The sequence below is a fragment of the Macaca nemestrina genome, chromosome 1, assembly GCF_043159975.1.
Source record: "Macaca nemestrina isolate mMacNem1 chromosome 1, mMacNem.hap1, whole genome shotgun sequence".
Taxonomy (NCBI): Eukaryota; Metazoa; Chordata; class Mammalia; order Primates; family Cercopithecidae; genus Macaca; species Macaca nemestrina.
Genome location: NC_092125.1, coordinates 109,012,338 through 109,024,265, shown reverse-complemented (window position 1 = coordinate 109,024,265; position 11,928 = coordinate 109,012,338).

Below are 11,928 nucleotides of genomic sequence, written 5' to 3'. Positions count from 1 at the left end.
GTTTATTAATCGATGAAGGTCGTACTGTTCATACCCTACACCCAAGAGAAGCAGCATGTTCCTTCTGACATTGAGTTTCCACATTGACAAACATTTCCTACAGGAAATGAATGTTCGCCCTGTAGAAACTCATACTGATAGAAGAATATTAGGTTAATTGTTGCCTCACGTACCCTACATATTCCTGCCTATCTGATATTTCTTTTCTTTCTTTCTTTCTTTCTTTTTTTTTTTTTAAGACAGTCTCACTCTGTTGCCCAGGCTGGAGTACAGTGGCACAATCTCAGCTCACTGTAGCCTCTGCCTCTCAGGTTCATGCCATTCTCCTGCCTCAGCCTCCCAAGTAGCTGGGATTACAGGCACCCGCCACCACGCCTGGCTAATTTTTTATATTTTTAGTAGAGATGGGGTTTCACCATGTTAGCCAGGATGGTCTTGATCTCCTGACCTCATGATCTGCCCGCCTCAGCCTCCCAAAGTGCTGGGATTACAGGCGTGAGCCACTGCACCCGGCCCTATCTGATATTTCTAACACAAACATCTAATGATGTAATTTTCATGTTTACAAGCTTTCCAATGGCTCCCCACTGATTACAAAGTTGAGTCCTGAGTGTTTAATATGCAACACAAGGTCCCTTGTGAGCTGCCTTGGCTACCAATCCTATCTATTCAGTAAAATAAATCTCAAAGGCTTACTGAACAATAGCTGTTTCTCAAACATACTATATTGTCCTCCCTTAAACCTTCATGTCTTTACTTGGAATATCTTCTTTCCTTCTTCCCTTTCCCGCTTTTAGCTGCCAGGTAAACTCATTCTTAGCCCTCAATTCAATTCATGTGTTGGCCTCTTCAATAAAGCCTCCCTTGATTCTTCCCTTTGGGCTCCTTTCCCACTTTACTCAGCAAATTGCTTTGGAATTATTTGCTTTCAGGAAGGACATATTTTTTTATTTTTCTCTTTAACTTTATAAGATTCAGACAGTTTACTTAGTATAAAATTATACTAGAAATTTGTGATAAGGAGAATAAATGAAAGGAAATCAAAGAAAGATGGATGTCTCTTGAAATGCACTAATTGAGAAAAGGTGGAGAATAAATAAAATATTCAGGCTGAAGAGGTCTAGTGAGATCTGCAAGTGCCAGGGTAAAATAAGATGTCTTTTTTGGAAGAATGTAATGATGAATAATGAGAAAATATGTGCCTGAAGTTATAAAGATATGCCATATTTTCATCCAAAGGTTTTTAAGTTTGCCTTTTACATATAACTAAATGCAATTTTAAAAATAAATATCCTATTTTCCAGTATCACTTATTGAATAGTTCATGCTTTTCCTGTGACCAACAATACCCACTGTGTTATAATTCAAGTTTCTGTAAATGTGTGATTTGTCTCTGGGCTCTCGAGGGGTATCTATGCCTACATGCCTACCCCGTTGTCATGAACCCTATAGCCTTATAATAAACCTTGATAGCTGATAAGGAAAATCTCTCTACCCTATTCTTTTTCCTCAGAATGTCTTTTTTTTTTTTTTTTTATTGAGACAGGGTCTCACTTTATCATCCAGCCTGGATTGCAGTGGTATGAAATGAACTCGGCTCACTGCAGCCTCAACCTCCCTGGCTTAAGAGATCCTCCCACCTCAGCCTCCCAAGTAGCTGGGACTACAGGTGCCCACCACCAGACCCAGCTAAATTTTGTATTTTTTGTACAGATGGGGTTTTAACATGTTGCTTAGGATGGTCTTGAACTCCTGACCTCAGGAGATCTGCCAGCCTCAACCTCCCAAAGTGCTAGGACTACAGGCGTGAGCCACCATGCCCAGCTTCTATCTTCTCTATTCTTGAGCCTTTGAGTTCCTACATATGTTTAAGAAAATTGATTTGTCAGTTTTCTCAAAAAATCCTGATGGGATTTTGGTGGAGTTGAATTGTATCCTTAGACCAATCTGGGGAGAACTAACTTCTATGCTGAATCCACAAACATGGTATATCCGTTCATTTACTTAAGCGTTCTTTAATGACTATCAGTAAAGTTTGGTAATTATTTCCAAACTGGTCCTATTCAACTTTTGTTAGACTTATTTGTAAATATCTTACGTATTTTTAATGCCATTGTAAATGATGCTTTTTAAAAAATTACATTTTCTTGTGTGTTGCTGGTATTTAGAAATATAATTGACTTATGTATCTTATCCAGCCACCTTGCTAAGCTCTAATTGTCTCATATTTTTCTTTAGACTCATCTGCGGGCAATGACGTCTGTGAATAGCAAACTTTTGTTTTCTTCTTTTTTTTCATCTTATCTTACTGCATTGGCTGGGACTTCCAGAATTATGTTACATAAAAGTTAATATAGTGAACATTTTTGTCTGGTTCCTGATTTTAAAAGGAAAATCTTTCAACTGTTGACCATTAAGTAGTAGGTTTGCTATACTTTTTTTTGTTGTTTGGACCGGGTGTCACTCTGTCACCCAGGCTGGAAAACAGTGATGCTATCATGGTTTACTATAGCCTTGACCTCTGGGATTCAAGTGATCATCCCACTTCAGCCTCCTGAGAAACTGGAAGTACAGACATGCACCATCTTGCCTGGCTAATTTTTAAATTTTTTTAGAGAGAGGGGTCTCACTATGTTGCCCCGGCTGGTCTCAAACTCCTAGCCTCAAGCAATCCTGCTGCCTCAGCCTCCCAAAATGCTGGGATTACAGGTATGAGCCACCGTACTCAGTCTACACATTTTTTTATGGATAACCCCACTTATGCCTAGTGTTCCATTATTGGAACCCTAAGCATGTGGGAGTTGTTTATGTCCTACTGCTCAAGGTTATCACCAAAGTCTGATTGCAAAAATTCAAAAAATTGCACCCTCAGGCATAAATGGGTTAAAGGAGCTCCTTTCTATCCCTATTTTGCTAAGAATATTAACATAGGTGTTTTATATTAGTATCTTTTTTTTTTCTTTTTTTTTAAAATACAGATGGGGTCTCACTATGTTGCTCAGGCTGGTCTCAAACTCCTGGACTCAGGCAATCCTCCTGCCTTGGCTAGTATTTTTTTTTTTTTTTTTTTTTGAGATGGAGTCTCACTCTGTCGCCCAGGCTGGAGTGCAGTGGGGCAATCTCGGCTCACTGCAAGCTCCACCTCCTGGGTTCACGCCATTCTCCTGCCTCAGCCTCCCAAGTAGCTGGGACTACAGGCCACCACACCCGGCTAATTTTTTGTATTTTTAGTAGAGACGGAGTTTCACTGTGTTAGCCAGGATGGTCTCGATCTCCTGACCTCATGATCTGCCCACCTCGGCCTCCCAAAGTGCTGGGATTACAGGTGTGAGCCACCACACCCGGCCGGCTGGTATTAAGTTTTATCAAATGCTTTTTCTGTAATCATTGAGGTAATTTTTTCATTTAATCTATATACTAAATGTCACTTACAGGTTTTCACATGTAAACTACCCTTGCATTTCTGGAAAAAACTCAGCTTGGTATTTGTGTCAATCAGGATTTATTTGCAGGGAATAGAAACTTTCTAGTTATTTAAAACAGAAGTAGGATTCTTAGTTACACATGACCAAAAAGCCCAGCTCAAATGGGATTAAAGACTACAATGGAAAAATACGAATTTGCTAACTATAGGGCACAAGGTTCTATAGATGTTCAATAAATCAAGCTTGTTAATTGTATTATTCAAATATTCTATATCTTCACTGATTTTTGCCTAGTCAACCTATTAATACTTGAGAAGAGTACGTGTTCTGTCTACCATAATGGTGGTTTATATCTATTTCTCTCTAGAGTTCTATTGCTTTCTTATTTATCTTGAGACTGTTTTATTTATTTTATTTAGTGGATACAAGTACAGATTTCTCACACGCATATATCAATGTGGTAAAGTCTGGACTTTCAGTGTACCCAAGAAGGTACATATAATTTAGAACTGTTATATCTTCCTAGTGAATTGAACCCTTGATCATTACTTACTAATCCTCTCTATCCTTAATAATGCTTTTTGTGGCCGGGCACAGTGGTTCATGCTTGTAATCCCAGCACTTTGGGAGGCCAAGGCAGGTGGATCACCTGAGATCAGGAGTTTGAGACCAGCCTGGCCAACATGGTGAAATCCCGTCTCTACTAAAAATAAAAAATTAGTGGGTGTGGTGGCGCACGCCTGTAGTCCCAGCTACTCAGGAGGCTGAGGCAGGAGGATTGCTTGAACCCAGGAGGAGGAGGTTGTAGTGAGCTGAGATCACGCCACTGCACCCCAGCCTGGGAAACAGAGTGAGACTCCATCCCCCCACAAAAAAGACATAAATATACAATGCTTTTTGTATTTGGTTCTATTTTGTCTGATATTAATATAACTCCTCAATTTTATTTTGGCTAGTCTTTACCAAATATGCCTTTTTCTATCCCTTTTATTCTCAACCTTTCCATGTCTTTAAATTTTAGGTGAATTTTTAAAAAATAGTCTATAGCTAGATTGGGGCCAAGACCAAAGAATGGAGGTTTGTCATTTTTTGTCTGCCCAACATTCAACTACCCTTCCTGTTTGGAGAAATTTTTTTTTTCTTTTTTTTTTCTTTTTCCTTTTTTTTCTTTTGTGTGATGAAGTCTCTCTGTTGCCTAGACTGGAGTGCAGAGACGCGATCTCAGCTCACTGCAACTTCCACCTCTCAGGTTCAAGTTATCTTCCCACCTCAACATCCCAAGTATCTGGGATTACAGGTGCGCACCACTACGCCCAGCTAATTTTTTGTATTTTTTGTAGACGTGGGCTTTCGCTATGTTAACTAAGCTGGTCTTGAACTCCTGACCTCAAGTGATCCACCTGACTCGACCTCCCAAAGTGTTGGGATTACAGGCATGAACCACTGCACCCAGCCATGAAGAAATCTTTCTTTATATGAATCTGTGAGAAACAATTCCCGCTGCAGAGGCCTAGAGAAATCAAATATTCCCTCTTCCACCCTCTGGCAGCCAAGGTGTTAGTGCATGACTCAGCCTTGACCAGTCAGATGCTCTAGCCAGAGATTGGAATATTGAGTGACACAAAGATGACACAATTTATAATTCAGCCATGCCAGAGGCAGCAGTTTCCAATGACAGTAGCAGCAGTGCTCGGCAACAGCAGTGTCCGGTGGTGGCAATATCTAACACCAGCGTTGCCCTAATCAGACTTTTCCTGTGCTCTCCCTGGCTATGGTTCCTGATGGCTGGCTTCTCTTGATTTCTGCCTGTTTATAAGACTAGTTCTCTTTCTGAGAGCTATCTGACCTCTTTACAATAAATATATTTTCTATTTAAGGGAGAATCCATTCCTGTTGCTTGCAAACAAGAATCCTCAACTGATATAAAAGTGTTCTTTTTTCCTCCGGAAAGGTGTAGGAGAGATGATAGGTAGGGGGAATATGTGAGGTTTGAATTTGCTGAAGCCATTCTTGATACCGTAAAGGAAGCCAAACTGGGGATTAAATCAACGTAGAAGAAAGGCAGGGTTAAGAAAAGCCATAGACACATAAAGGCAGAACCCTGATACTCTGAATCTGGATTCAGTCATAGCTAAAGGTAGCCTCACTCTAGACTTTTTGGTCATATGAGTCAATAAATTCTATTTTATTTTTAAATCTCATGTGAGTGGGCTTTTCTGTCACTTGCAACCAAAAGTATCCTACCTGATACCTTTCTGTTTTGCCTGTGAAAAGGAATCCCTCACTTAATTCTGCAATAGGCTTTCAGCTGCTATTCTACTTATCTTCTTTCTTTCCTAGTTGAACTTCTCATAAATGATTCAAAATCTTAGTGTCTTCATTTCCTCACTGTCCTTTGCTGCTTTATCCACTAAAATCTGGATTCATTTTTCACTACTCTGCTGACACTATTTCCTTTTAGATCACCAGTAGTCTTCTGTCTTAATTCAATGCCAACACCATATCTCAAAGTCATTCATTCATTCAACAAACAGTTTTACATACCCACTTTAGAAACATATAGTGCTACATTCATTCATTGAACAAATATTTATTGAACATCTAATATATCCCAGACTTTTAGGATAAACAAATTCTATATGATCCCTACTCTCATAAAGGATTACAATTTTAGGCCGGGCGCGGTGGCTCAAGCCTGTAATCCCAGCACTTTGGGAGGCCGAGACGGGTGGATCACAAGGTCAGGAGATCGAGACCATCCTGGCTAACACGGTGAAACCCCGTCTCTACTAAAAAATACAAAAAACTAGCCGGACGAGGTGGCGGGCGCCTGTAGTCCCAGCTACTCAGGAGGCTGAGGCAGGAGAATGGCGTGAACCCGGGAGGCGGAGCTTGCAGTGAGCTGAGATCCGGCCACTGCACTCCAGCCTGGGTGACAGAGCGAGACCCCGTCTCAAAAAAAAAAAAAAAAAAAAGGATTACAATTTTATCAGCCAGTACAGACTAAAGTAATATAATAAATTATAGTGATTATTACTGAAAGATCTCCCTAGAAAATTAATATTTAAGCAAAGCCTAGAAGTTGAATATAGAGGGAAGAGAATAACACAAAGAGAATGTTAAGGGAAAAGGCTTGAAGGCAAAGGGGAAGGGAGGGGCATGCAAAATTCATGGAACTATGAGAAGCCCACCATTGCCAAGTCAGAAAGTACAAGGGATAGAGAGGTAAGAAATAAGGTTAGAATAAATTGTCAAGAGCCCCCATTAAGACAGTGGGAAGCTGAAAAAGGATTTTGATCAGATCACTGATTAATTTGCAGTTATTAAAGATCTCTTTGCGGTTTGGAGGGGAATAAGAGTGTTTTCAGGAAATCAGAGTGTATTTACAGGAGTCTGGCATTTGATGGCCTGGAGTACAGAGGTGGCTGGAAAGAAACAGAGAAGAAAATTTACGTGAGAAATATTTTGGAAATAAGCCCAAAAGAATTTTTTTTTTTTTTTTTTTTTTGAGACAGGGTCTCACTGTCGCCCAGGCTGGAGTGCAGTGGCACAATATTGGCTCACTGCAACCTCTGCTTCCCAGGCTCAAGTGATTCTCCAGCCTCAGTCTCCCAAGTAGCTGCGTCTTTAGGCATGAGCCACCACACCAGCTAACTTTTGTATGTTTTGTAGAAATGGGCTTTCTCCATGTTGCCTAAGCTGGTCTTGAACTCCTAAGCTCAAGCGATCCACCTGCCTTGGCCTCCCAAGTGCTGGGATTACAGGCATGAGCCATCACAGGCCAGCCTCCAAAAGGATATTAATAGATACAGGGAGTGAGAAATTGCTGCAGTTTTGAATGCAAAAATGCATATGACCTTGTTCTGAAAGAGCACTGTAGAAAGGACAAGATACATAAACAATGTGATATATCTATAAATAATATACATATACCCAAAAGGTGGTACAAATATTTACCAATATTTCCATATTTTTTAGCCATTGGGAGGAACTCTGGACCACTTTTCTCTCATCCTAGGTCTTAGGACCACTTCCTTGCAATTCTCTGGCAAGGTACAACTCCGTACCATAATAACCACAACTCGTGATATTGTTTCACAGAGCAGTTTAGCTCTGCATCATCCCAATTAACTTTTTACCAAACAAGATTTTAGCTTTGCTTGTGTGTAACCAAAACAGCCATTAAACCACTTTTCAAAACAAATCTATTGGCTTTTTTCTATTTACGAGATGGGGTCTTGCTTTGTTGCCCAGGCTAGCCTCAAACTCCTGGGCTCAAGCAATCCTCCCAAGTAGCTGGCACTGTAGATGTGGGGTGTTTTTTTTCTCTCTCTCTCTCTTTCTAGGACGATGTTCAGGGCACTTTCTCTCATGATATGCTTTTCATAGGTTTCTCAGAAATTCCCCCATTAAGGTTATCTATCCGCAGATAACTCAGAGTCAATGTCCTTCTTCTGATTGGTCTTTACAATGCTGAGTCTAATATATTTACCTCTAGCCACATTCTGTTAAAGTAACTTCATCCTAGCAGGAAGCCCTCTTGGGTGGAATCTTTTTTTATATGACCCCAGTCTGGACCCTATCTGTGGAGTCCATATCTGGCCCTCAAGATATAAAAAATCCCCCTTGTTGGCCGGGCATGGTGGCTCACACTTGTAATCCCAGCACTTTGGGAGGTCAAGGCAGGCGGATCACAAGGTCAAGAGATCAAGACCATCCTAGCCAACATGACAAAACCCCATCTCTACTAAAAATACAAAAATTAGCTAGGTGTGGTGGTGCCTACCTGTAGTCCCAGCTACTCAGGAGACTGAGGCAGAAGAATTGCTTGAACCCAGGAGGCAAAGGTTGTAGTGAGCCGAGATCGTGCCACTGCACTTCAGCCTGGCCACAGAGCAAGACTCCGTCTCAAAAAATAAAAAGAGGAGGGGGAAGCCGGGCGTGGTGGCTCACGCCTGTAATTCCAGCACTTTGGGAGGCTGAGGTGGGCGGATCACAAGGTCAGGAGATCGAGACCATCCGGGCTAACACGGTAAAACACTGTCTCTACTAAAACTACAAAAAATTAGCCGGGTGTGGTGGCAGACGCCTGTAGTCCCAGCTACTTGGGAGACTGAGGCAGAATGGCATGAACCCGGGAGGTGGAACTTGCAGTGAGCCAAGATCACGCCACTGCACTCCAGCCTGGGCGACAGAGCAAAACTCCATCTCAAAAAAAATAATAAATAAATAAATAATAATAAACTCCAAAAAGTCTAAGTATGGTGACTCATGCCTGTAATCCCAGTGCTTTGGGAGGGCTGGGTGAGAGGCTCACTTGAGGCCAGAGCTTCAGTCTGGGTAACATAGCAAGACCCCCATCTCTACACATTTTAAAAAAAATTTTAGCCAGGCATATTTGGCATGTGACTGTAGTCCTAGCTACTTGGGAAGCCGAAGCAAGAGGATTATTTGCGCCCAGGAGTTCAAGGCTGCAGTGAGGCATAATAGCATTACTACACTCCAGCCTGGGTAACACAGTGAGACTCTATCTCTATTAAAAAATTTTTTTTAATTAAAAAATTCCAAATAGGTCAGGGATCTAAATGGAAAATAATGAAACCATACAAATAATAAAAAAAGAACATGGGTGCATTCTATAGACTGAATATGGAGAAAATTTTTCTAATAACGACTCCAAATTCAGAGGTGATAAAAGAAAAAAATAAATTTCATTATGTTAAATAAAAATTTTTTGCATGGCAAAAATATGCACCACAAACAAAAAGAAAACACGGCCTCGTGCAGTGGCTCACGCATGTAATCCCAACACTTTGGGAGGCCAGGGTGGGCAGATTACTTGAGGTCAGGAGTTTGAGACCAGCCTGACCAACATGGTGAAACCTGTCTCTACCAAAAATACAAAACACTAGCCAGGCGTGATGATGAGAGGTGAAGCCAGCTGTACTTCCTGGGTGGAGTGGGGACTTGGAGAACTTTTCTGTCTAGCTAAAGGATTGTAAATGCACCAATCAGTGCTCTGTGTCTAGCTAAAGGTTTGTAAATGCACCAATCAGCACTCTGTAAAAATGGACCAATCAGCGCTCTGTGTCTAGTTAAAGGTTTAAAAACACACCAATCAGCACTCTGTAAAAACGGACCAATCAGCACTCTGTAAAATGGACCAATCGGCAGGACAAATAAGGCAATAAAAGCTGGCCACCTCAGCCAGCAGCAGCAATCCACTCGAGTTCCTTTCCATGCTGTGGAAGCATTCTTCTTTTGCTCTTTACCCTAAGTTTTGCTGCTGCTCACTCTCAGGGTCTGCACTACCTTTATCAGCTGTAACGCTCACGGCAAAGGTCTGCGGCTTCGATCCTGAAGTCAGTGAGACCATGAACCCACCGGGAGGAACAAACAACTCCGGACACGCCCTGTTTAAGAGATGTAACACTCACTGTGAAGGTCTGTGGCTTCACTCCTGAAATCAAGTGAGACTACCAGCCCACTGGAAGGAAGAAACTCTGGACTCATCTGAACATTGGAAGGAACGAACTCCAGACACACCATCTTTGAGAACTGTAACACTCACCGTGAGGGTCTGTGGCTTCAGTCTTGAAGTCAGCGAGACCAAGAACACACCAGAAGGAACCAATTCTGGACACAATGGTAGGCACCTGTAATCCCAGCTACTTGGGATGCTGTGGCTGGAAAATCACTTGAACCCGGGAGGTGGAGGTTACAGTGAGCTGAGATTGCTCCACTGCATTCCAGCCTGGGCAACAGCAAGACTTTCTCAAAAAAAAAAAACCCTGACGAATTGTGAGAAAATATTTGCATTATATATGAAGGAGTAATATCCCTAGTGTGTAAACAATATTTAAAAATTGAGGGGAGAAGCAGACCAAAAATTCAATAGAAAAAGAGACAAAATACATGAACAATTTACATAAAATATATAACTGTTAAGAAAACAATTCCAGGTGGGGCATGGTGGCTCACGCCTGTAATCCAAGGTGGGAGGATCACTTAAGTCCAGGAGTTAGAGACCAGCCTGGGCAAAATGGTGAGCTCTTGTCTCTACATAAAAACAAATTAGTTGGGCATGGTGGCATGCACCTGTAGTCTCAGCTGCTTGGGAGGCTGAGGCAGGAGGATCCCTCAAGCCCAGGAGGTTGAGGCTGCAGTGAGCCATGATCATGCCGCTGCACTCCAGCCTGGGTGACAGAGTGAGGCCCTGTCTCAGAAAAACACACAACGAAAACAATCCCATTTAAGATAACAAAAGAATAAAATATGAATACATTTAACAAAAGCAATGCAAAATGTATTCTCTGAAAGTTACGAAACACTGTTGAAAAAAATTGAAAAGACCTAAGCAAATGGAAAGATCCCATGCTCACGGATCAGAAGACTTAATATTGTTAAGATGTTAATACTCTCCAAATTGCTCTACAGATTCGACACAATCTGTATCAGAATCCCATCTGATTTGTTTATAAAAACTGACAAGCCAATTCTGAAATTCATGCGGAAACTCGGGGACCCTGAATAACCACTTTTGAAAATGAAGAAAGGTGGGGTGCTCAGATGTCCTGATTTCAAAACTTACTACAAAGCTACAGTAACCAAGACAGGGTGATGTTGGCGTAAGGATAGATATACAGATAAACAGACTAGAATTGAGAGTTTAGAAATGTATCTATGACCAAGCGATTTTCAACTAGGGTGTCAAGAACATTCAGTGGGGCTGGGCGCAGTGGCTCATGCCTGTAATCCCAGCACTTCGGGAGGCCAAGGTGGGCAGATCATGAGGTCAGGAGATCAAGACCATGCTGGCTAATACGGTGAAACCGTGTCTGTACTTAAAATACAAAAACACTTAGCTGGGCATGATGGAGGGCACCTGTAGTCCCAGCTACTTAGGAGGCTGAGGCAGGAGAATGGTGTGAACCTGGGAGGTGGAGCTTTCAGTGAGCCAAGATTGAGTCACTGCAGTCCAGCCTGGGCAACAGAATGAGACTCCATCTAAAATAAAAATAAAAATAAAAAATTAAATGGGGAAATAATAGTCTTTTCAATAAATAATGCTAGAGGCCAAGTGCGATGGCTCACGCCTGTAATCCCAGCACTTTGGGAGGCCGAGATGAGCAGATCATGAGGTCAGGAGATGGAGACCATCCTGGCTAACACAATGAAACCCCGTCTCTACTGAAAATACAAAAAATTAGCTGGGCGTGGTGGTGGGTGCCTGTAGTCCCAGCTATTCGGGAGGCTGAGGCAGGAGAATGGCATGAACCTGGGAGGCTGAGTGTGAAGTGAGTCAAGATCACACCACTGCACTCCAGCCTGGGCAACAGAGCGAGACTCTGTATCACAATAAATAAATAAATACATACATACATACATACATACATAAATAAGAAATAAAGCTAGGAAAGCTGGATATCTACATACAAAAAAAAAATGAAGTTGGACCCTTACCTCATACTATACACAAAAATTAACTTGAAATGGAATGAAG